Source organism: Nipponia nippon, unplaced genomic scaffold, assembly GCF_047370975.1.
Source record: "Nipponia nippon isolate SJK-2023a ecotype South Korea unplaced genomic scaffold, ASM4737097v1 scaffold_10, whole genome shotgun sequence".
NCBI lineage: Eukaryota > Metazoa > Chordata > Aves > Pelecaniformes > Threskiornithidae > Nipponia > Nipponia nippon.
Genome location: NW_028262291.1, coordinates 7,508,572 through 7,534,663, shown reverse-complemented (window position 1 = coordinate 7,534,663; position 26,092 = coordinate 7,508,572). Strand labels below are relative to the sequence as shown.

The 26,092-nt window shown below is 37.7% G+C and overlaps 1 long non-coding RNA gene across 1 annotated transcript in view; it reads left to right on the top strand.

The window, feature by feature from the left end:
- The first annotated feature begins 2,725 nt into the window (after positions 1–2,725).
- Positions 2,726–26,092, top strand: part of LOC148057051 (uncharacterized) — a 47,487-nt gene continuing 24,120 nt past the window's right edge. Inside the window, exon 1 of the long non-coding RNA XR_015702054.1 lies at positions 2,726–2,854. This is a non-coding gene — a long non-coding RNA (uncharacterized LOC148057051). The remainder of the gene's footprint in view (positions 2,855–26,092) is intronic.

Sequence of the window (26,092 nt, the reverse complement as noted above, 5' to 3'; positions counted from 1 at the left end):
AACATTGACTTTCTAACTAGCCCTTAAAATCCGACTAACCCATGAAGCAGGCAGGATTATGGGGGGCAACACATGATAGATATATGGACCGACTGAACTAAGCAGATTATACATACACCCACATATGAGGGGTGGACGAGGAAGACATGGAATGCAATATGGCAAGAGTAAGCCTTGATACACTAGACTCGACTGTGCATATCTCAACTGTAGCATTCTTGTTTTGCATCTGAGGCACTACTCCAGGAACAAGAAGTGCAGGAAAACAAGACACTCTAAGAATAAAAGCCAATGCATACACGTAATAAATATTGTATATTCATTTTTGACTCCGCACCTTTTTCCTGTTCAGTGGCTGAGCTGCACAGAGCAGCTACTCTAGGACCATCCTAAATTGTAAAGCCTCTACTGTAGGCACAGTAAAGACTATAAGGAACTAAAATACAGTCAAAAGCAATCACTTCCCTGCTTAACTTGCACAGTTGGTACAACAGTTGTGTTGCATTAGTTACTGATTCATTGTTGGCTGGAGGGCATCATTGTCTTGGATAAAGCTGACTGAACAACAAACAAGTATGCTGTAGAACAAAAGTTTGCAACAGTGGCTGGTAAGTGTGCCTGACAGCACTAATTGCCTTTCAGTAGTTTGTTATAGATGAAGAGGATGCACAGCATAGCATCATTATAGCATCATCAGTTCTAAGCAAAACAAACAAATTATAAGTTAGTAGTTGCAACTGTGAAGAAGAATAAAGAAAACTTATCAGAGTATGAGAAAGAACGCAAAATATACATACAACATGTATTTTCTTTAATCTTTTAAAACAATCAGTTCAATACTAGCTATATTATGTTAATTAATGATACTAGAGCTCACAGCTATGGCATTTCTTGGCAAACTGTATGAAACAGATGTCTGAGCCTGAAGACACTGGCTTCTATTTTTCCCCAAAATAGTGAGCTGTTAGCATTCTTTCTGCTGCTAACATATTGAAATCTGCTGCCATTTTCTCTCCTCTTTTCTCAATGTTAAATCAGAAAATACATTGTTGGTTGGGTGAGAGGGGGTAGATGTATTAGTCCAAACTGAGAAAAGAAAAAAAATTAATAGAGACATGAATAGACTCCCTTTCACAGCATTGCTGCCACCCAGAGAATATTATACTGGGGGAGAGGTTGCTGGAAGTATTTTCAGCAACTGATGAGGAAAAAAGGATAGTGCGTGGAAAGTGCATGCAATAGGGTTAGGAATACCTCAGAAGGGATGTTCTGTTCCATGTTTTGTTAGTTTCTTTTGTTACTGCTAAAGCTACTTGGAAACTGAACCCTGTATTCCAAAATTTTGATATGGCAAAGATTTCACTTGGGGTATCCTAAAGAAATCTTTTGACTTTCTTTCCAAATAATGCTGATTTCCTCCTCATATTCTTATTTATGAAAATACTTAAGAAAATTTTATTTTCTAGAAATTGGTTCTGTTTATCGAGACTTGGTAAATGTGAAAAAGCAAAATGTGACAACTGTAATTTCCATATCAGATCTAATAATGATAAGTCCTTGACTTTATTCTGAAGGCTTAGGATCTCTGAAGAAAGGATTTGCAAAATACTTTGAAAGAAAGGTAAGAGGAAGTATAGATGACTTGAAGATAAAAACAGATGGGTAGTATATATTAAAGCCTTTTTATTATAATGTTGAAAAAAATTCCATAAATCATTGTTTAGGGAGAGGAAAAATTATTTCATTTACTAATTACTTTTTTCCAAGTAAAAAGAGCAATCACCAATGAAACATCTGTTTTAGTCCTCCCAACTTGAGTTCTGAAATGGTTAATTCTGTGACCACTACCCACAGCCTACTGGCAGTAGCACCCTGTCCTGTATGGCTGCTACCACATCAGATCTGTAAATGGCAAGCTATGAAAAGCGTATTCAAAAACTTCACACACTGGTTGACTGAAGGGATCAATCACAACATGAAACAACCACGAAATCACTGTAAAAGAGCCAAATCTCAACAGACACTCCTCAACTTTTTCCAGGAACATTCAGCATACGTTCTGGGCTCTCAGTATATATTCCCAAATTCAATTTTTATCCTGTTATTCCAGACAGAATAAAAAGCATGAGGTTAGTAAAGCCCTTACCTTTTCATGAGTTACCACAGAAAGGGCATGCATAACACTGCCTTCTTTTTATTGAAATGATATTCCTACATGTGTTTAAGGAGGAACTTTTTAGCTGTGTCTCAAAATCCATTGTCAGACAAACGATGATACAGATCGCTATGTCCCAGGATATGTCATCATCCTGCTAGAAAAGCCTAATAAAGAAAATATGTCAGCAAAACAAGACTTGTCTGTAGTACTGAAGAGATGCTCTCAACTATGTTGGCCAAAAAGAAATAAGTTTGTGTGCTGGTTTTGGTTGGGACAGAGTTAATTTTCTTCACAGTAGCTAGTATGGGGCTATGTTTTGGATGTGTGCTGAAAACAAGCGTTGATAATACAGAGATGTTTTCGTTACTGCTGAGCAGCGCTTACACAGAGCCAAGGCCTTTTCTGCTTCTCACCCCACCCCACCAGCGAGCAGGCTGGGGGGGCACAAGAAGCTGGGAGGGGGCACAGCCGGGACAGCTGACCCCAACTGACCCAAGGGCTATTCCACGCCATATGACGTCATGCTCAGCATATAAAGCTGGGGGAAGAAGAAGGAAGGAGGGGATATTTGGAGTTAACATATTTGTCTTCCCAAGTAACTGTTACATGTGACAGAGCCCTGCTTTCCTGGAGATGGCTGGACACCTGCCTGCTGACGGGAAGTAGTGAATGAATTCCTTCTTTTGCTTTGCTTGAGTGCGTGGCTTTTGCTTTACCTATTAAACTGTCTTTACCTCAACCCACGAGTTTTCTCACTTTGACTCTTCTGATTCTCTCCCCCATCCCACTGTGGGGGGGGAGTGAGCGAGCGGCTGTGTGGTGCTTAGTTGCCATCCAGGGTTAAACTACGACAGTTTGTTTTTAAAAGTCTGCAAACTTGACATGCTAGCTTTATAACACTAAGCTGTTTAGAACCATGCTGTATTGGTTTAGTTTAGATTTGCCTTACTGATCTTTACAAGGCAGACAAATATTCACAAGGAGAAATATTTCCAGTTATAGAATATGTGAGGCAGTGATTACTTGGAAAAACTAAAGCCAACTCTGTTCTGTAGAACTTTGGCAAAACTGTTCAGTGATACTGCATTCAGTTCTGGGAATTTTGAATTAGAAGGCTAAAGAAAGATATAATGAACTCAGAGAAGAGTAAGAAAGGAGCTGGCAGAGAAAGGGGAAAAAATAAAATGAAAAAACTCAACAAGTCATTTGGTGAACAATGGGGGGAGATCTAAAAAAGTGGGTTATCTGATAAGTTTCTTCAGATGTTTGACTGGTATAGTTAATGAGCAGAACTATTTAACATTGGAAATTGCATAATTCAGAGTAATCTTGTGAACTTTATAAATCCCAAAAGAGGTAAGAGATTAGAGAAGAAAAATAAATATCTGGTAGTCAAATCCTCCAAGGACAGCTGGCTTCAATTGCAAAAACGTGTTTCTAGGTAATGCACAAGGCTAGAATGCAGCAGCTCTGGGCTCACTTATCAGGTCTGTTATATGTATTATCAGCAAGCCCAGGAGCAGCTCATCTCTCTTTGCTTCAGTTGTGCTTTACTAAAACAGGGATATTGGTACGGCCACTTTCTCAATCTTTGTTTTATCTATTTAAACTGTAAACCCTTCAGGGGAAAAATTACTTCATGCTATGTGTTCATAGAGTACCTTGCACAGTGGGATCCTAATTTCAGTTGAGCTCTCCAATTGCTGCCATAATACAAATAATAAATGATAATGTATTAAGACCACCAAAGAACAGCCCTCCAGTTTAATAAATGTAAATCCTCACTTGAGATAGTTAAATCTACTCTGGACTTTGAAATAGAAAATATATTTCAGGGAATAATCCTGTACCAGTAGGGGCATAGCTGACCTATTTTTATCTCTAGCTCCATGAATCACAGAAGTTAAAATGGACATATTACAGTACCAAATGTCTATTTTGAATGATATAATAGAAGGAGAAATCTTTTGAAGTTCCTTTTCTTTCAGGCACAGCACTCTACATATTAAGCACAATGTAAGGTGCTTATCTTTGAAATATGGAATAAAAGCTGTTGACCTTTTAAACATAAAATCTTGGTGAGCTTTGGTATGGCTTGGTCTAATTATATTATAATGGATAGAAGGTAATCTCTTATGTATGCTGTCTAGACACATCATCTCTTATCAGAAATCTCAGGAAAAAAATGGGACCTATAGCAAAGCAGTGATGTAGCAATCTTTGTTGAAAGACCAGGATACCATGGCTTCACAACAGACAACAAGAGATGCATGACATTGCTAAGCAACGCTATGAGCTAGTGAGGTTTTCTCTGGCTTCATATGGTGTGGTAGTTAAGGAAGTAAGAGCAAGAAAAAAAAGACAATAACAACCAAATGAACTGAAGAGTGTAAGAAAGAAAGCAAAAGAACAAATGGAAAAGCAGGAAAAATAAATGTGAATTAATAAAGTAATTGTAGCATATTGAAACTGTTATTCTAGGAAAGTCACAACATTATAATTTTCTGATTAAGAAGTCATAAAAATCAATGTTTACCAATGGATTTATCCAGCTAAACTTTCATCATCCTATTTTCTTTTAAAGTGTATAATCACATATAGACTGAACAATGCTGCTTAAAGTAAACTATGCTTTAAAGGAAATCACCATTTGTTAAAGCTCTTCACCTGCAGGTAGGCTAGAGAATGTTTGAAAACTAAACAAGTGGGCTCAAAAGTAACTGACAGAAGGTTTAAGTGTTTCAAAGAATAGAACAACCTGATAAATGGTAAAAACATCCTCTTCGACAGCTTGACAAGTTATTTGCACTCTAGAAAGCAGAGCTGTTCATTTGTCTCTTTGTAAGGTTAATTCTCAGATGACGATAACAGGTTTGCCTCTGTGATTAGACACTGCCATGTTTTCTTCTTTTTTAATAGAAATATTCACTACTGCTCATTTAATCTCCATGCAGCCAGTGCTGTTGAAAGTCTTTACCAAAAAAAACCCAGCAGATAACTTTTGAAAGTATGGCTTGAATTGTTCCTGAATATAATCCAATCCATGCTCATGTGCAAGAGAATCTAGTCTAGAACAAAGGTATCATACCAGCATGCTTTCAATCTAATTAGAAAAGGGCATACGTTACACTTTCTAAATAAGGTCTTCTGATTCCCTTCCCCCACTCAGATTATTCTTCAGTTCTTTCTGACTCTCTTGGGCAACTTTTGTCTTCTGCCAAAGAAATGGCATTTGGTAAAAGATTAATGAGCAATCCCGATCCATCTCTCATTCAACACTGAGGAGGTGTATTGTCACCTTGTCTACATGCACCTCCTTTCAGGGAAATACCTTCTGACCTTGTTTTTCCTGGATTACCTTCCAGATAAACTAAAGCTATCACACAGACAACAACAGAATTGCTCTCTCTTAACTCCTCGAGGAGAGTACGCAAGATCCTTTGCAACATCTTGATCGTGATGCAAAAGCTGATGTTCAGTATTTCTCATTGTGATCTAAAATAGTTAAAAGGACCGTCCAAAATAAACCATTTGAGATGTCATTATAACAACCATTAGGTGTCTATAATCATTGTACCAGTCAAAACAGAACAAGGACTCACTTACCATTGGTCCCCCAGTTGACAAACATTTTTCTAAAAATAAACCACTTAGCTATTTAAAAATAAAAATCACAGATTAGACAACAAAGTATCTATTTGACACAGAATATGAGTATATGACTTTGTATGCTATTTTAATTCAAGTAACTCTAAGTTTCTAGTTTCCTACTGTTTTGTAAACATAGGGCAAGAACCACATGACATTAACTCCCTCAAGAAAGAGCATCAAGTACAGACTAAATAAGGCACAATTTCAGTGTCATTATACTGTTTTATATCTGATTCATTAACAGGAGCAAAAGTAATCTTGGTAAACAAGCAACAATTATAAGCAGACTCTGGGCTGCAAACCTGTAAAATAGTACTACTGATGAAGTTGCCACTTCCTGACTATTATTTTTGTGTGGGAAGACTGTTTTTCTCCACAGTTTTCTAAGAATTTTCAGTCTTTAAGTGCCTACAATGAGTAGCTTATTTTGCAATGTCTGTCAGCCCAGAAGTTGTTTAATTATTCTTTCCATCTTAATGAAAACATACTTCTTATCTTGATATTAATGGCTAAAAAATATGTTCTGTTAGACTAAGAACTCTCTACTTGCATATCTGGCATGGTTATTCAGGATTTTAAACACAATGAAGAGAAGTTTTACTTTGCAGTCAGAATGACCCCCAGTCCTATCCTTTTTTATGCCATGCTATTAAATCTCTTCTCTCACTAATACTGAGGGACATCAGGGAGTCATCCTTTAATGAAGTCCAGAAATTACACAAGAAACTTTTGAAATATTTTAGCCACTTTGTTAAAGGTACTCTTGATTCAGTTTGGGGAATGAGAAGTGTTTTCCGACCACAAGAGGGAGCTCATATTGTTCTGTTATGTGCAAGAGCAATGTGTGGAGGCACACATGATAATTTGCTTTAAATCCAGTTGGTATAGAAATGAGAAAGGTCATCTGATATATTTTAATAAGCAAGATAAGTACAGATACAAGCTTAAATTCAAATCAATCTTAATTAAAGACTTTTTCAATGAAACCAGAATTGTTCTGGATTTTGTTGAACAAATAAATTGCCACAGTTTTAACTATGTTTTTGATAGTAAAAAGATTTAAGCCTGTTACTCTTCCATGAGTAACTCCATACTTTCAGTGGGACCATTTATGGGACGGCAGATCTCTACCATAATAAATGATCGTTGCAAAATTCATCCTAGCTCTATACATAATAACAATATACAAATGTTAATGTTCCTAGAACAAAGCTCAGATTCCCCATCAAGCTCTACCATGTATAAACTGCAGTAGTAGTAATGGAGTTCTTTGAAGGCTTAGAATACTCTTGAGCCTTTTACCATCAAAATGGAATAATTACCAAAAGAGCAATGTGAAGAAAGAAAATGAGCTTGGTCTGAAGACAGAAAGCGTCAGTTGCTGTGTCTGCAGCCAATGAAGACCTACTCCAATGCAGCCCAAAGAAGGATGCTCCAGAGAGCTGTGAAAGATGCTGGAAACACATGAGAAGTAAATTACATCACCAAAATATGTCCTCCTCGATGGCTGGACTGTTTTCCAAAGACCATTTTCTAATCTTCAGGCCTGTTGAGTTCTAAATATCTTCAACTATGAGGCTTTTATCAGTTCCCATGTCCTCCAAACTCCATAGCTAAACATTTTTGAGACATTTTCTGGCACTCAGTCTTCTCTTTTTTGTTTCTATTTTCATCTCATTACTTATAGGCCTACACATCTTGACAAACAATCCTGCTCCCTTCTTACTGCTTACCTCTTTGAAACAGTCGAGTCTTGTTCATTTATCCATACACATCCACACACAAATATACACACACACGCTTGAAGAGCCCTGGAGTTGAGGATGATATAAACTCGATATTATAACTGTAAAGCATTGAGAAACCGATTCAAGCACAAAATTAAGTAGGGAGGGTTTGGGATTTTTTTTTGATGAAAGAAAATATTTCATGGATGCTTTGAGATGAAAACTCCAAAATTTTATCTGAGATCTCAAGCTTTGCTTATGTTTCACTGTCAATATATCCCCATGTAATCTAACCAATTGCATGTGTATCCAGAACAAAAGTGCAAATGTATGTCCTTTAGATCAGTGTATTTTAGATATTTGCCTGTAAGTGCTCCTTTTCATGGCCCTTTCAATCATTATTAGAGTTTTCAACAAGGATTATTTATAAAGAAGAAAAAACTTTGAGAGGTATTGTTTTCTGTGAAGGTCTGTTTCAATGTTATTTAAACATTTATATATTGGTGTAGACTCTACTTTGAAAAACAGAAAAATAACAAGACTGTGGTCTACCGTGCTGACAGATTCAGCCACAAGTTGTTCCAATATCTCACTTAAACATAACAAAATTGTAATTCCCGAAACATGTATGTAGATCATTAGTGGTTTAAACTAAGTGGTATTTATTGATTTTAAAAGACCACTCCTTTCTGCATGTAGCACTTGGCATGTTCACCCACAATCCATTTTACCCCCAATAACTTCCCTGAAGAAAAGTGTACCACCTCCAAATTCATACTATTATCATTACTAAATTAAAAAAATTATTAAAGGCTTGCAGATATATAACTCCATGCAGATGGCATTGAATGCATCTTATTTGTGCAGAATGTTTTGCTACACTGCAAATCTATACATACTACTTAGTTTTATTGTGATATAAATGCCATTAAACTCCTCAGCGTATTTCTCAGTGTTGCATGCTAATTTACATTTCAATTCTGTTCACGTGTCTTCTCAGTAAACTGCATAAAATCAGATTTGCCTTTGTTTTGTTAAAATGTAAAATACCATTTGTAGCTTAATAAAAGTGACACACACATGTAAAGAAAAAGAAAAAAAAAAAAAAAAAGAATAAAATAGCATAGAAGTCTCCACTCTCTCCTCACTACAAATTAAAACAGCAGTTGAGAAGGAAAAAGAAAAGAGAAAAATCTTATTAAGGGTAATGCTATACACATTTATGTAATAAAAGTATGTCTGACCTTTTTGCAGTCCCCAAAATTGCCAGCTACTGTAAGGCTTTCCATAAACTGCCTGCCAAATTGACAGAAAAACTGGCCACTTTCCTACAGTTCACATCTGTGTTCAGTTTGCATGCGGTAAGAAGAACGTAAGACATTGAGAATATTTGATTTGCGCCAATCTGTGACATTATTTCCAATAAGAAAGCTACTGTACCATGGGAAAGCGATGCAACAGGTGACCAGTACTCTTGATAAGGAATATTTTATTAATAATAGATCACTTGAATACGGAGCTTACCTTTCCATATTTAAGTCAGTTAAGTCACTTCACGATGTCTGACACAAACTTTTCCACTGCAGCAACATTAGAGAGAAAGTGCCATCTCTGTCTTTATATTGTCCAGAGACTTGAATCCCAGTCCAAATGTGGAAAACATTTGCAAGGCTTGGTTTCACTATTAATGAGCATTTAATGACACCAGCAAACCACAACGTCAGCTGGTGAAAGAAGCAGCCTTTTCTAAGGGAAAGAACAATACTACAGCAGTCTACTTTGGAGCTTGAACTTTGCAGTTTGTATATGTGCGAGATCTTGATTACAATACATGATCTTGCAAAAATCCTGATTATTTAATGAACACATTTGTGTTAGCTCACCAGACCTTTTTCTACAGCTATGCAGCAGCAAAGCAGCAGCTCAACTCATCCTCTGAGGCTGCCACAATATTCTTCATTTTCTCTGGGTCACAGCTGCTTAAAACAGCCACCACCACAGCCGTTTATGCCCTCTCAGAGTCCCCAGTTCAAATCTAACTACTTGAGCAGTCTCATGACTCCCTAATCCTCAGCACATCTAGCATTAAATGTGAGCTTATGATATTGTGCAAGTAAAATGCTTGCTGAATTTAGGTAACTGCTGACTCAGAACGAAGAATCATAGAGAATCATTTAGGTTGGAAAAGACCCTTAAGATCATCAAGTCCAATCGTTAACTTAACACTGCCAAGTCCACCACTAAACCATGTCCCTAAGCACCACATCTACCCATCTTTTAAATACCTCCAGGGATGGGGACTCAACCACTTCCCTGGGCAGCCGGTTCCAGTGCCTGACTACCCTTTCGGTGAAGAAATTTTTCCTAATATCCAATGTAAACCTCCCTGGCTGCAACTTGAGGCCTTTTCCTCTTGTCCTATCGCTTGTTACTTGGGAGAAGAGACCAACACTCACCTCGCTACAGCCTCCTTTCAGGTAGTTGTAGAGAGCAATAAGGTCTCCCCTCAGCCTCCTTTTTCCAGGCTAAACAACTCCAGTTCCCTCAGCTGCTTCTCGTGAGACTTGTGCTCCAGACCCTTCACCAGCTTCGTTGCCCTTCTCTGGACACGCTCCAGCACCTCGATGTCCTTCTTGTAGTGAGGGGCCCAAAACTGAACACAGTACTCGAGGTGTGGCCTCACCAGTGCCGAGTACAGGGGGATGATCACTTCCCTAGTCCTGCTGGCCACACTATTTCTCATACAAGCCAGGGTATATTGGCCTTCTTGGCCACCTGGACACACTGCTGGCTCATAGCCAGCCAGTTGTCGACCAACACCCTCAGGTCCTTTTCCGCCAGGCGGCTCTCCAGCCACTCTTCCCCAAGCCTGTAGCGTTGCATGGGGTTCTTGTGACCTAAGTGCAGGACCCAGCACTGAGCCTTGTTGAATCTCATACAGTTGGCCTCGGCCTGTCGATCCAGCTTGTCCAGATCCCTCTGTAGGGCCTTCCTACCCTCCAGCAGATCAACACTCCCACCCAGCTTGGTGTCATCTGCAAACTTACTGAGGGTGCACTCAATCCCCTCATCCAGATCATTGATAAAGATATTAAACTGAACTGGACCCAATACTGAAGTCGTGTTATGGGTGTTAAAGATGTAAACAGTTTATACATGATTCAAAAAACCTTGACATAGCCAAAAGAGCCATGTAAAAATGTTTAAAACATTCCTTTAATGTTTTACTTCATGACCTTAACCATTGCTATCTCTACAAATGCCATATTTATTCTGAAACATTTTCCAAATCTAACATAGTGCTCAAAGCTTGACCAACAGTAATACAAATTTACAGCGTAGAGCTGTACTGCAAAGTACTGGCTCTTGATTGTTTTGCATAGCAAAACGCAACCTGATGTTTACTAAGGTCAAAATTGCCAAAGAACTGGCAATTACATTTGAGATATAAAGAATAAATCAGTTGGAAAAAAAACCACACGTGAAGCCCTTACCTTCCCCATTCTAGAGACATGCCATTCTGTACATGTGCAATATCAAGCCTCTACTCCCAGATCTAGTCAGCAAAGCTGAGAAAGTTGGACTCTTCATCTTGGGTCTCCTCTGCCACCTGCAGAGATGGACACAAAACAAAAAAAGTATTTGTGATTGTGGGCATTCCACTTGGAGCATCCTAAACAAAACTTCCTATTAAGATGTAGGAAATCACCACTTTCTGAAAAATGAATGTCTTTTTCCATTTATCAAACTGAAAAATTTACAATCACTAATTCCATTTGGAGGCTAGCCACCACTACCAATGCTAATATTATATAATAAACTTAAAGGTTTATTGTGAGAATTATTTTTTTTATTTTTAGCAGAGTGGTTGAAATATAAAAGATGCAACTGCATTAAACATACAAACATGAAATTAAAACAACACAAGTCTATCTTGAGACCAGCCTTGAAAATTGAAAACTTGAAAGATTTGTTTCAATGATAATTCCTAACCTTTTATTCACAAAACTGGAGTAGAATACATCCTGTTCTCGATACACATTCTTAAAAGATATAAACAAAAACAAATGCCAAAGCACTGAATTACAAATAAAACACTTCCTTGAAAAATGTGGGTTTTGTTACTGCATCAAAAATAAATTTACGGTGGCTCTTTTATATGGAAAGTAAAAATGTATTTTTCAGTAATTTTCACTGGAAAATAATTCAAACATCAACATGTCTGTAAACAAGGGCTTTCATTAAATAGTTTTTTTAAAATCGTAGATCTATCTTTAATAGTTTGAGTGTTCTCAAATAAACTTTGGCAGAGAACAAAGGGAATGTCCACATTTGCCCTTAATTCAAACAGTACCTGTATATTCTCTTTCCCATTATTTTAATGCTATTCCATGCTAATGTTTAATTTAGGAGAGAGTATCTCATACATGAACATAGTCAGGATATCACTAAAAGATATACAAGTTTTTCTGTGTGTCTTAAATGGAGAAAATATAAGAAACACAGTTAGGATTTATGGTTTGAGGATTTTATGCTCGACATGAATGCTAGGCCACAAATGCTTTCATAGCAATTTAAGTATTCCAAGATAGGATTAAGTTCCATATCTCATTTATTTTCCATAAAGTTAGCCTCTAGTATTATTATTTTGACAAATATTTTTTTTTTCCTTCCTCTCCATAAAGAAAAAACAGCATCCAACATCTCTGAAAGAGAAGTAGGAATACCCGTTTGTCTTTTGGGGACTCGTAATTAGGCAGAGGGTAGAATCAAAGCATGTTAGTGACAGTAAACTTAATGCAGTACACCAAGAAGCCAGACATGAAGAGTCTGCCACACATCTAAAGAAAAGTAAGAGAACAACCAGTTATTTTACCAGTTAAGCAAATACAGATATTTTCCAACTTATATTTCTCCAATAGAATGGTCCTGTTCCCACAATAAACCTAATTAACGATCAGGGAAATACAAATCAGCTCACATTTTCTGTAAGCCTCAAATAGATTGCAACATGAAACTGTCTGAACATCAACTTTTTTCATCTCAGTGGCGTACATCCCTACATATCCTTGTTCTGTTCCAGTGCTGAAGTACAAGTGGTGTGAAAACAAACAAAATGAGTTAATTTCTGGCTCTGTAGTTTTAGTCTGCCTTTGGGAGAAGTTTGAGGCTTTTTGCTTTGTCTGGTTAGGGGAGCTTACCCTCTATAAAGAAAAAGCTGCTGCCAATTAATAACCAGGACAAAACTTCACAAAAGCAGGTGGGTCAAAGAAAAACTTTTCATTTCATGTCAATTATTCTCATCTCCTTCAGCTAACTCAAAGATCTTACAGGGCACTCCAGAGAAACATTTGGCGGGGAAGGACAAGGAAAGAATTGAATTTGACCTACCAGCATTTTCCAAACTCACTCCTGTCCTCACTTCCTCACTCTTGACTCATTGCTCTCCCTATATTACAGTATTCTCATCTAGTTTTCACATAAACTACTGTACATAGTTGCACCTGCAAGCTGGTCAGTAAAGAATTTTGAAAGCCACAGAAAAGGAGACTATTTACAACATTTGTGACAGTTTTTAAATGCCATAACATTATGAGACAAGAGGGGCATGTTAGTTGCCATGTTAGGCAGGAAAGCAAATAAGTCTCAGGGGAGTATTTGACAAATATTAATCTTGGTGAACTGGATTACTGAAATGTACTTTTTAAGATGCTATTAATTGTTTCACTGGATATTTGCATTTATAATATGGATATAATATTATACATAACTTAGTCCATACATAAAACAGCTAAAAAGTAATTACCAAAACTATAACCAATAAATAAAAATACAAATTAAAATTAAAGTGACTCCTGGCATGTGAACAAACAATGTAAAAAAGTAGGCTTTCTGGGCTGGTATAGTAGAAACAGCAGCACTGGCTTCTCAACACAGCCAGCAAAGCACTCCAGAGGTATTTGTTCTTCATATGGGACAGGAGCTGTCTCTGTGTTCGTTCATACTGTAGTCCTCTCTACTGACATAACCTGCGAGGTGAATCTAGGGACAGTATGGCTTCCAGGTGTACAGAGGCCCTTCATGGACTAAGGATAAAATGTGAACTTAGCAAAGAATAAAGACGTTTTTGAAAAGGTTTCGCTGCATGAATTTGTTTCAGTGGCATTCACTCAGACAGGGCTGCTTCACAAAAGGACCATTTGCAAAAAGTGAATCTGAAATTTCTCTTTAATGTCTACCATGTCGCTAAATTGTCAGACATTCAGCTTGTACTAATGAGGAGAATAACAGCACTTTATGGCTTAGGCTTGTAGTGAACACAGTATGAAGGTAAATACTTCCAAACGAAGTGGAAAGTCATCCTTACTCCTAAATAAATAAAATACAGCCCTTCCCTCACACATATTCAATTAACAAACTTTGAAGCAATTTGTATTCCTTTACCTTAAATTCTACTTGATTAGTAATCATCATGCCCACTTTTTAAGAATCTTTCTCAGATCTGCCTTTTTAGGTTTAGCAAACCTCAGCTGAACTTGACATTTCAGATGTTGCCTTGTCTGTCCCTTAAAGCAACTTCTAAGGTATTACACACAGTTGACTTCAGCCTGTCTCGTCTGTCATTCTTGAGTCTGTCTCAGGTCCATACTGATAAATATTACATTCTTTTTTCCTGGTCCTCAGGTGGTTTATTTTGACCTAATATAAACCACAGAAAGGTTCCCAGAAATCTCTTCATTTTCCAACTTTTTTCATTTCCTCCTGTACACTAGAGTACACAAAAGTTGGGTTGCAAAGATGTCTGCTCAATGAATTGAATGCTCTTCCTATGATCACCTGAAGGATCATTTGTAAAGCCTCCTCAGTTCATCCCCTTCTGATAGGGATAAGTTTTTTCTTAAATTGGGTAAAATACCTAGCTTCATAAAAACAACACTCATTGATTTTCTACCTCCCATTCATTTCACACTTTGTTTTAAATCTTGTGATGTGGGCATATAATTTTTTTCTTAACCTACATTAAAAATAATTGTGCATCAGTAAAATGCAACTATGCCATTTTGCCAGTAGTTACTTCTTTCTACTGCAATTTCTTCAAACACAAAGAATGAAACAGATCCTACTACACATCGTCTATGTCCAGTCTCTTCCACCTTTTTTCACATGTTCACAGGCATATAGCTGTTTAGACTTTTTATATCCAGAAAACGCACTGCAATCAACATGCTGGGGTAAAAATGTAATATTTAGAGTTTGAATTAAGATGTGTAACGTGGGTATTTTTTCCCATGACCTGTGGTTTTATTCCTACCTCTTAAATGCAGTCACTGCAGTCACCTGGAATGGTCTCTAGGCTAGGTTTTGTACTGTATGAGCAACGATAAGGAAATACAGCCTACTCCCAATCTGCATTCAGCCTACAGCATGACAGAATCTTAGTCTTAAAAGATCATCACTTCAAGGGAAAAAGACTACTCCTGACTACCTCAGTTCTTCCAAATTTGTACTGCCTAAGTGAGCTAAGAAATTCCATTTCTCTAGCACAGAAAAGTGTAATTCCAGGAAAGAGCAGACATTATACAGGCAACAAAAAATAACTACTCTGCAGAGCCTTTTTTTTTTTTTTTACTTTTCTCCTTTTTCCCTAAGAAGATCCGTTTTGCCTCATAGGAAAGTCTTTGTGCTGGTGGGATACAAAGGACATCTCCAAAATTCAGCTCACTCTAGATATTATACCTGCGGATTTGTGTGACATGAATGCTCCAGCTTCTCTACTCCAGGCCTCTGCGACATTGATTACAGTACGGAGCACTAAGCTCTAGAGTAAATTCACTGAGATCAATAGACTTATATAACATTAAAGTGGTGTCGGGATACGTGACAAAAGGACCAAATCTCATATTCTTACTAAATCAACTTTTATGTTTATTTTAATCTAGACATATATAAAATATAGCATATCCTGTGCAATTATATATGAGTTTTAATGACAGCTGCCACATTTTTAAGGAAAATGTTTAAATATGATATTCGTGTCAGATGAAGCTATAAATTTGATGTTCCCATGGTCTTCACCACACTGAACTTTCATCAAATTACTTCACAGTGCTCTTTGAAAGCTCTGCAGTATTCTGAGCTGCAACAGGAGAGAGGAATTCATAATTAGTAAAACCTCCCCCACACCCACACTTCCTCACAATAATCTCCAGAGCAAGGCCCAGAAAAAACTTTCAAATGCAAATGTTCTCCAATGGGAAGTCCAAAAAAGATAAAAATGAAGCTAGCCAGTGGCAGAACAGATTTTTAAGTGACAAAAAAAAAGTTAAAAAAGAACAATTAAAAAAAGGTAAAATGAAGCCTTACAAGATTAAAATCTGATGTCTAAATCACTCGTCTAAATACACTGTTTTCAGTGGCTCTCTGTTTTTCAAAGAATAGTGGTTAAATGAGACCTTATATTATCATTAATTTAGGAAGAGGAATTATAATTCAAATATATATGTTTAGGAGCAACTAGCTTTCTGTACAAAAGCAGTGGGAAGACACTTTCTCTGGTCATTTGGTAAACCAAGAAAATTAGGTAGTTTCCATTAGGATACATCATAAAAACAGGTTCAGCTGGCATTGATTAGGAGGAAGCCATTGTTGCTATTGAAAGTGTGTATTAAGAAAGGTTGTATCTATTTTGGAAGCACTGTGTGTCTTCACATAGTCTAAGACCAGACACTGAGAAGACCAGTGGGGACACTGAGGTTCTGTGACTGTGCCACAAATCCAAGAAAGGATATGGCAAATTATTGCAGTCACCAAAACTCACTTTAAAAAAAATGAATTCTGGATAATTAGGGTAGAAACAGAAGGTTAAAACTCTCAACACGCTTTCTCTGCGCTTCTCTACCCCTCTGGCTAATAAGCTTAAGAAAGCGTACACTGGGGAGTAGGTATTACCTCAAAGTGAAGCTACTAAATTAAGATTCTGGAGACCTTCAGTCATCTCCCAGGTATGCCACAAAACCTTTGAGTGTCCCTAAGTCAGTTACTTTATTTTCATTGACTTCAGGTAAAAGCAATTATCTTATTTTGGCTCCCTACTTTATATATAAACTTCATGTACTCCCACTTTCATGTCTTTGCTTTTTCTCTGGTTTTCTGTTTCTAGAACCAAAATTACTGATGGTTCCAATATTGTCCTTTAGGATGTTTTCTAGGAACAAAGTATTATGTACAAACACTTATTGGTATCGCTGACTAGCAGTGTCACAGTATAACCCAAGGCCTCGGTTGCCACAAAATCCTGTTCTGGTAGGCACTGTACACACCATAAATGGTGTTTAACACACTGTAAAAGTTCAGCAAGAAGGCTATAAATAACTCAAAGGATTAACAGAAGTTTCTCATATTAACTACAAATTCAATAAAATAAAATTATATGGTGCATGTCTTACATAGGGTGTGGCGCGTGCCAGGAAGTGACTGCTCATCTTTACCACTTTCAGAGATACTATTGACAGACTTGGCACTAAGTCTACTAAAATTTTCTTTGAAAACCTAATTATCTGACTTTGCTGGACATGCTATAGAAAGTTTCCAAGGTTTTGGTTGTTCTAATTTGGGACTTCACTCTTCCCCATGTTCTACAAGCAGGTTCATCAGCTGGAGAGCATACTTGAAACAAGTCGTGTTCTTACCATGACATACCATGAACTTTATACGTTTGCATCACATGTATGTTTTTAGCCTTACCCTGACACACGCATTTAAAATCAGCTGTAATCTTTTCAAACATAATGTTATTCATGTGCATAATTATTTAGAGGATCAGGTCCCTGGAGTCCTCAATGTATTTCTCATCACCTCCCACAAGATTTGGGTTGTTGTTTTGTAAATGATTATATTTTATATGTACTTAAAGGCATAGAAAATATTTTGTTAGAAATCAAACTTTTAAAATGAATATTTATTACTTTTATACTGAAAAATATCTCTTACTGGAGAAACTCTTGCTTAGCCAAACTCATTGCATGCTAACTTATTATAAGAAAGTGCTTTGTTTCATTTTCTGTATGTATTTACATACATATTGGTCAGAAAGCTCACAGAGAAATGAACAATTATCTATCTACAGGATCAATACTTAACATATGATAAAATTAACTTATTTACTATGAATTACCATAGAAGAAATATGCAAATACATTCAGATGGACTGAAACATGTAGTGCCACCAAAATGGATAAATCAATGCTTAGGTAATTATTTTAACAATTACATTCTAGCATAACCATTTATCAGAAAAAATGCAACATATAATTTCATTCTAGGAAAGCTTAGTGCAATGGCTACTTAAAGAAGATAAATGGAAGGTGGGTCAAGGGAAGCCATGTTAGGTCCAAGCTAAATCCTAGACAAAACCCTTTGCAAAAGTTATTCTCTATGACTAATTGTGAAGCACTATGAGGTTTCTAGGAGATTTCAAACTCTCAGTTTGTGAGACTCACCAGCAATTTCAAGCCAGCTAAAACTGAGCGTTGCACAGGAGGTTTGGATTATAACTACCTGTTTTACTTTTGCCCTAAGCAGTGCACAGCCTGACTATTGATCCACTGGTCACCTCGAAGCAATCTGTTTCTTCTGGTCACTCTTAAGTTTTAGAAATACTTCTGACATAAATCTTAATGAGAGGTAGGGGAAGTATTGTTGATGTGTATTTTTTGTGTGATTTTTTTTCAGCAGGCCTGTCTGTAATTCCAAAAGGTGTCTGCGCTTAAATAGTTTGCTGTGTTAGGGCCTGTATCAGAATCACATATCTAATTATTGTTGCTTCACAAACAGTTCTGTCACAAGCCCAGCAGAGCAAGCACCGTCTCCCATCTATTAATCTACCTGTTATCATAACATTTTTGTGCAATACGCCAAGGTAGAATTTATATCTAGAGATGGGTCTAGCTCCCTCATAATTTTAAGATTTAGCTTTTCAGATACCTGTCAGGAGAGATGTTGCTCAGCCAGTGAAGTATACCTGTCCTGAAAAACTATGAAATGTATTGCCCCGTGGGGTCTTTGCCAAGAGTTTCATTCTTCTTTTTTCTCTTAATTCAAATAGTTCTTATCACTAGATATGCAGGATGTGCCCAAATGAGTACAAACAGAAGCCAGATACAGAAGATTATTTTCTCGATAAGCCATTGAATGTTTAGCTACGTCCTTGGTTCTGTCTTACTCTCCTGTGTAACCCTAGATGCAGAGCTTGAGTAACTCATGTGTAAAATAGAACAATACGTCCCTGTCTCAGCACGTAGCATATGCACGTTCACTTCAAAGAAAGAACTGTCTTCTGTTCAAAGCCCTCTTCTGCCTGTATTCATACTGAACTAACAGTCTTAAAGAAAGTATGTCAGCAACATTCACTATTGCATATTGCATTACACAGCAGCAAAGTGAGGTTCAAACCTCAATCACTAATGCATATATGGCTTTAATGAGCTTTTCTTCAGTAGGTCAGAATTATTATTCTCATGTCACAGATAGAAAACCAAGATAAGGAAAGGGAATATCATCTCCTTTATAAGGTCACTCCATGTGTCACTGGCAAACTTGAGTACAAACTAGGGAGTACTTTGGGTAGCACTCACTACGCTATTGTAAGCAGCACTGATTCTGATCACATGAAGAACAGCCTTAGCCAAACTCACCAAAATCAAGACTCAGTGCTTCCCTAACACAGAATTCTAGCAAGGGGCACTTACGTCACAGGATGAGAGTGACTAATAATGAAAAGACTGAAATGACAAAAATAGACTTTGTAGTAGTAAAGTCAATCTATATTTTAACATTTGTGCATTCTGCTTGAGACATTTCTAAAAATAATCTCCTCCTTACTGTTGTCTTTGCTTTTCTTGACTCATGGGATGCCAAGATGGAAATAAAGATAACTAACTGAAGCTTCAGCTGTGATGGTACCTTTAATTATTGACGCATGGTTCTTACTTCTCAAAGCTCACAGTCAAAATTAACCATGACAGAATATATCTTGAACAATAAGTAAAGTACAGGAATGGCACTGGCGCATTAGGATTGTTTTATATCCAGAAGAGTCAAACTCAAAATGCTTAAAATTAAGGACTTCACAGTCACAATGTTTGTTTGTTTCCTGGTATTCCTCTTACAAAGACACAAACAGATGAGAACATTCTTGATTTCCCAATTCTACCATCAAATGCTTTGCAGAGACCTTTGACTATAAGCTTGCGTGGGAGTAAACTGAAGAGTTACTTAAATAGCAATACCAAACTTAACAGCTCAGTAACGTGTGAACGTTCCTCAATCTTGATCCAATAGTCAAATCACAGCCAAGCTAATGGCACCACGGGTTTATTTTGTATTCATTTAAGGTTTTACACCAGTACTGGAACAAAGCCACTTACAGTACTCTACCATAAACACATTCTTTCTCCCTTAATCTCAATGTTCACCTCTCCCAGCTCTCTAAATTTCCAAACAGAAAGGCAGAACTTTCATTAGACACCAAGGACAAGGCCCCACATAATCTCCATCTTGTCCACCATTTTCCTGTGAAAGACACGGTGATGCTGTGGTTGTAAACAACAATGCTAAAAGAGCTGATCCACTGAAAATGATGTATTGAGAAGGAAAGCAAGGAAGAAAGAATTGTCATTTCACAGCAGGATTCCAGGCACATAAGCATGAAGCATATGCCACGTGGTAAACTATAAACTCGTATTTATATAGGGCACAAATAGGGGGTTGGAACACAGCATCATGAAATGCATTCAGCTGAACATTGATAGTCTACTTAAGAAAAAAAGTTTTACAGAGGTCCTGAGAAAGGTATTTGCCAAACATCAGCCTTCACATGAATCAATTATCTTATGACACTAATATGATAGATAAAGCAAATTACTTTTTCTCATTCTGTTACAAAGTTGATACATTGTAACAAGTTAATTACCTTTCTCATGACAAAATGGTGAAAACATCAGGCCATAAAAAATTCAAAATTGTGTCACTTTTTTCACATTCATAACTCAGCACATTTGTGTACTATTCTATTATATAACAGTTTCCTTTAATAGTACCGGTGTGTCTAGCCTTATGAAAAAGAAAATACATTCCTTTATAGCACAATGCAATGCCAATGATTAATTCATACCAAACCAAAAGACACTCTCTTGGAAAAAAGCATGTGTAATTATTTTTGTATTGCATATACATAAGATTACAATAGATAAAAAAAGGGCTTCATTTGTTGAGAATGTACTACCCTAGCTCTATTTAATGAATTAGTAATTCAAAATTCTTAGCAAAAGTGCAGTGTTATGTTTTAGTGTTTCAGACTGGATAATCAATATTTCAGAGTATGCACAAGGCGTGATGTGATATTACAATACAAACATCTTGAATATACATGAATATTAAATAGGAAATACACATTTATTTTTACATTATTCGATTCCATTCCTTCACGTGTTTTTCTCCACGTTATTGGAATACTATCAGATCTATGTTCAAGTTTTTCTTACACAGAATAAATTCATTTATGGGATCACAATTCTTACCATGGCAACCATGTGAGAGATTCAGGATGTGTGAGCTTAATGACAGGTGAAAAGGCACAGAAAATGTTAGTGGTGTTGAGACGGAGAGGATAGTATAGATCTGTCTAGTCCTCTAACTGAAAATTGCCATGAAATTCTGTAAAACAGAGGCTTTGGTAAACTGAGAAATAAGATACTTCTCTCATGTTCATTATTCACATAATAAGTCAAAGCATGATACATGAAAAAAGAAAACATTGCTCAGTTTATATAAGTAATATAAAGAAACTTTTATACTTTTGTGTGGTGTCTTTTTAGTCAGCATTAAAAATCAGACCCCCTGTAAAACAACTTTACAGACATGGAAGTCACACGGGGGTTTCAGGTGAAGCCACCTTCAGCGAGCACAGCAGTCTCAGTGCGCAGAGCCCGGGCCAGCACATGATGCCCACCCGCCTCTCACAGGACACACCAAAAACAGGGAAAATTGGGGTTTTCCAGCTATTTCTGAAACCCATGTTTCTCCTTTAGTCACTTTTATTTATCCAGGGCCTGCCAGGGTGTGTAAATGCTAGAAGCCCAGGGCAAACCCTGGGTGGCACTGAAAACACTTGGAGCGCAAGGGAGCTCTTCTAGAAAGAGCAGTAATGCTACCAACTAAAATAAACCTGGAGTAAAGCTTCTAAATCAGTACCACTGATGAGACGTGTATAAAATGTTGATATTAACAATCAATAAATAGAAAGGTGGGTGCTAAACTGTTAAATATCTAGAGAAATTCATTTATCCTTAACACGCTTGTCATGGTGCACGATCACTGCTCCACACAGCGGTAAGCCTTTCCAAAGGAAAAAAAATAATGAAAAAGTGGTAACAATAATAAAAAATAAATTAAAAAATAGTACCTTGAATTACTCTTACAATATTACCACCGAAGTGCTGTAACAGTTCCTCAGGACAAGCCCTCCTCAGCGGCAGCGGCACCGAACTTCCCCGCGTGCTGCCAGCGCCGGGCGGTGAGGCCACACAAAGATGGCGCCCAGCCAGCCGCTCCTCAGCGCTGGGACCTGCTCAAGCAAGGGGCCCGGCAGCACCAGCACTCCCTGCCGCCCCACCAGTCCGCTGCCTTGCAGCTCCCAGGCTGCCTGGTTTTATCTGGGGCGGTGGGCTGCCTCTTTTGATCCCCCTGCCTAATTAGGCCTAACCCTGAGTTGGGTCTGGAGCGTGGAGGCTAACACACAGGCAGGCACTCACCTTCACCCCACGTCGTGTGCTCTGCAACCACTGTGTTTGGGATGGAGTGTTCCGCAGAATTACAGAAAACGAGCATAAGTAAGCAAATAAGGCAAAACCGAAATAATTCCAAAGGTTAAATGACTGTTTACGATTCCTTTGCCTTGGTTTCAGTAGAAACAGAAATACAGAGAGGGCAAGACCCTGGCGCACACCCGCGTGAGGAGGGGGACCGCACCTCAGCAACCCAGCCCGCGGGTCAGCACGAGCCCCACGCGGCAGAAGACTTTCAATAAGCAGTTAATGGCATTTTTTAGGTGGCGATATGTGTGTCAAGGACTTCAAAATCAGAAGAAGATGGCAGAACAAAAGGAGACTGTTTAAAAAGAATATATGCATTAAAAAATGAGCAAAATGTTTTGGGGTTTTTAAAGTTTTGTTATCAGTGAAGAGCGTATTTACCTGTAGGAGCATGCAGCTGTTGAAGAGAAATATTATTTTAACTGGTTTTTTTTTTGTCTTCAGAACCAGAAGCCTGGCATAAGCACCACCAAACAGGGAAACTGTTTCAAGATCTAAATGTTGAACTGAATTATTACACTTTTGCAATTGTCCTTTTTCTTTGCAATGGACTGAAAACCAAAAAAGCCCTGACACAAACAGCCCCAGTCTCAGTTCAGTTGCTAACAGCGCCCTGTCACCATTCTAGGCACAATATATTGAACTGTCTTACAAGAAGCTGGGAGAAGCTGAGCTCAATTTATAGCACCTTGGTTTGATAAAGATTAAGTTTTCAAAAGCCTGGGTTGACCTAACCCTAGTCTCAAACTGGACAGTATCAACTGTTAGGGAGTGTGAAAGTTGTGCCACAAAGCTGTTGCCAAATATTTATGAAGTTTTCCCAAACGTATAAACACAATTTTCATTCCAGTGGCACAAAACAAAAGTATTCACTTTCCCTAATACGTAAAAGGGAAAAAAATCCTTATAATCATTCCCTTTAAATAAGCAACTAAACTCTAAAATGAAATCACTGTTTTCCTTCAGCGTTTTCCATCCAGCCATAGACACAGCTACCAATGCATTTCAATAGACAGAAGGTGAAGAGGATAAAGAGACAGATAAAATCAAATGAATAGTTTTCAATTTTTTAAAAAACTTTGCTCATCTCTTGCCTGTAGAAGGTGAAAATAAAAGATACATAAAAAGCAAGAAGTTGTTTTGCATCCTCCCCAACAATATGGGGAAATTACATGTTTCTTCTGGAAGAGGTATTTTAGCACAGTAGGATGTTCTTATGTTGTGACAAGATAATGTGTGTGTAAAGCACTCCTATAATTTAGCTGTCACACCGATGCGCCTACTCAAGAGCATGTGTGTCAATGGAGAATTAGCTTTGATCTGTAAAATACATCAGATGGTTTCCATTCCTTACGCTGAATCAACTCACTTTGATAAGAAATTAATCTGACCATCTTTCTTATAGCCATTGTCAGAGTGTTTAATCTCTGGAACTGATGCTGTGACCACATGGAACTGTTTACAGGGCAAAAAAACTAATGTCAAAATGGACAAAAATCACATTTTAATGGTTTTTATCTTAGCACTTCCCCTTTAAAGCATCCTAGACATTTAAGGGACATCAGGGTAACACTATCCAGCAAATTTTTCTGGGAAGATTAAAAAAATGCTGTATTTAATCCTGAACAGACACTAAACTTTGGAACCGAGAAATAAATTTTCTGTAGCTTTTGTCATTTCAGCATTAGAGATCTGGATGCGAAAACAGAATTATTTTTACAACTATGCCTGCCAACACTATAAAGACTGACTTAAACTTGCAGTATTTTCAGCTGTTTAAGTTTAATACCACAGCTGGTACTAAGTTTTTTCACTATAATCATTCTTCCAAACACAACTTAACTTCAGCCTGGACTCTTTAAATATCTTCAGTACATGCTTCTTCAGACAATTAACACACAAACAAACAGAAAACAAAAGCAACTCTGATTTCCAGGAATCAGATCATGAAGGAAGGAAAATAATATGTGCACACTGTCAATCTAGGGTGAAAATTTTCATCTATTTTGAGAAGCCAGTATGCTTTGATGCCGATGCTTGCTTTAAGGGACTAAGATCAGGGAGCTGTCTCCTCCTAGAAAGTCCTCATTTACCTCCTGCACATGCTCACTTGGACACACAAAATACTTCTAAGAAATTCCAACGTTCTTTCTACACTGAGCATGCTTCAGTGTCTAAAGTTTAGGTGCTGCTGCAGTTCATCTGTAACTTTTCATTTGGCATGTGGGAAAAAAGGCTAAACGTCAGATCAGAAAAAAAATCTGCTTAAGGCAGGCCTTCATCTCAAGTATTCCTCTCTGCCATATACATCATAGTGCTCCAAAGTCTTACCTCTAGGCACAGACAAGTCCTTAATTAAGAATCTCATGCCGCACAAAAAAGAGGACCCAGCATGACAAATGCAAATCATGTTCATGCTTGTTCTTAAGTTAAGCACATTACGTGTTTGGCTCTTCCCATGTCTGACCATTTTACTGTTTCTAAAGACTACTTTTACAGAGTGAAAACATTCATTTTGAGGAATCCAGAAGTCTTTCCTGCCAGTACTCCACTTCTATAAATAAATATGCTAACACAGTAAGCATATAACATGGTAATACAAGTGAAGGAAAATAAACAAAAGAGAACACCTGCGCAGAGATGGGCTATTTCAGCATCCAGTGAAACTCAGGTGACAGGGCAGAGAAAGATGAAGTGGTGGTAGTATTTTTTAAACCTCTCAACTGATGGAGGAGGAGTGTAGAGAAGAATGGGAACTGTGGTGAACAACCAGAACCAAGTCATTTGGTCAGGAGGCAGAGAAGAGAACAACTGAGTCTCCTCTACGTCTGCTGGTGGCTGCATATACATGTGGGTGGCTACTAGTTGTACTACTAAACAAGTTACATCTCTGAACAATAGTTACATCTCCGAACACCGAAATAAATCTAATTCCCATATTTGCACTACCTTCCAAAAACTATTCTTAGATGTGAAGTGGACACAGCTAGTTAGTTACACACATTAGTTAGTTATGTTTGTAGATTCAGCCAGACCAAGGAAGGTAAAGCAATATTTCACAATCCAGCCCATATGTTTTGCAAAGCCACAGGAATTAACAGCTTTGTCACCAACCCTTCACTCGGAGAATCAGCTCTTTTCTGGTCTTCCCAAGGCAGCTCACCTCTATTTTCCCAGTGATACCAGCTTCTGTTAACTGCTTATCTGCTTTCCCTCAAGCACCTGTGTATTTTCTTCCTCACTTTGCAGCAGGAACGCCCTCCTGCCCTGCAGAAAACAACCTCCTAGGCCTTTTTCAAGTCCCCCTTCACCACTAAGTCCCACTTTGAAGGAGTACTGTCAGCTAATGAGGACCAGGCAGGTGGCAAACTCCAGAGGTTGTTGGTGCTTGGTTGACCACAGTTCTCTCCCTCCTGGGAGGAAATATCTATTTCAATTTTCCTCTCTCCTCTTTGCCTATAACCCCCATCCCCTTGCCCTGCAAATATGAGGGAGGAAATAACAAACCAAACCAGAACAAAAATTCTGACCTACTTTATTCTTCCCTAAGTTCCAGAGAAACTATTCCTCTCTTGCTCAAACCTTTGGGTTTTGGGGGTGGTTTTTTGTTATTGTTTGTTTACTTTTTTTAATATCATCATGCTTCAGTGGTCTGCCTTCACTGCCTTTCTCAAATGATTCCTCTG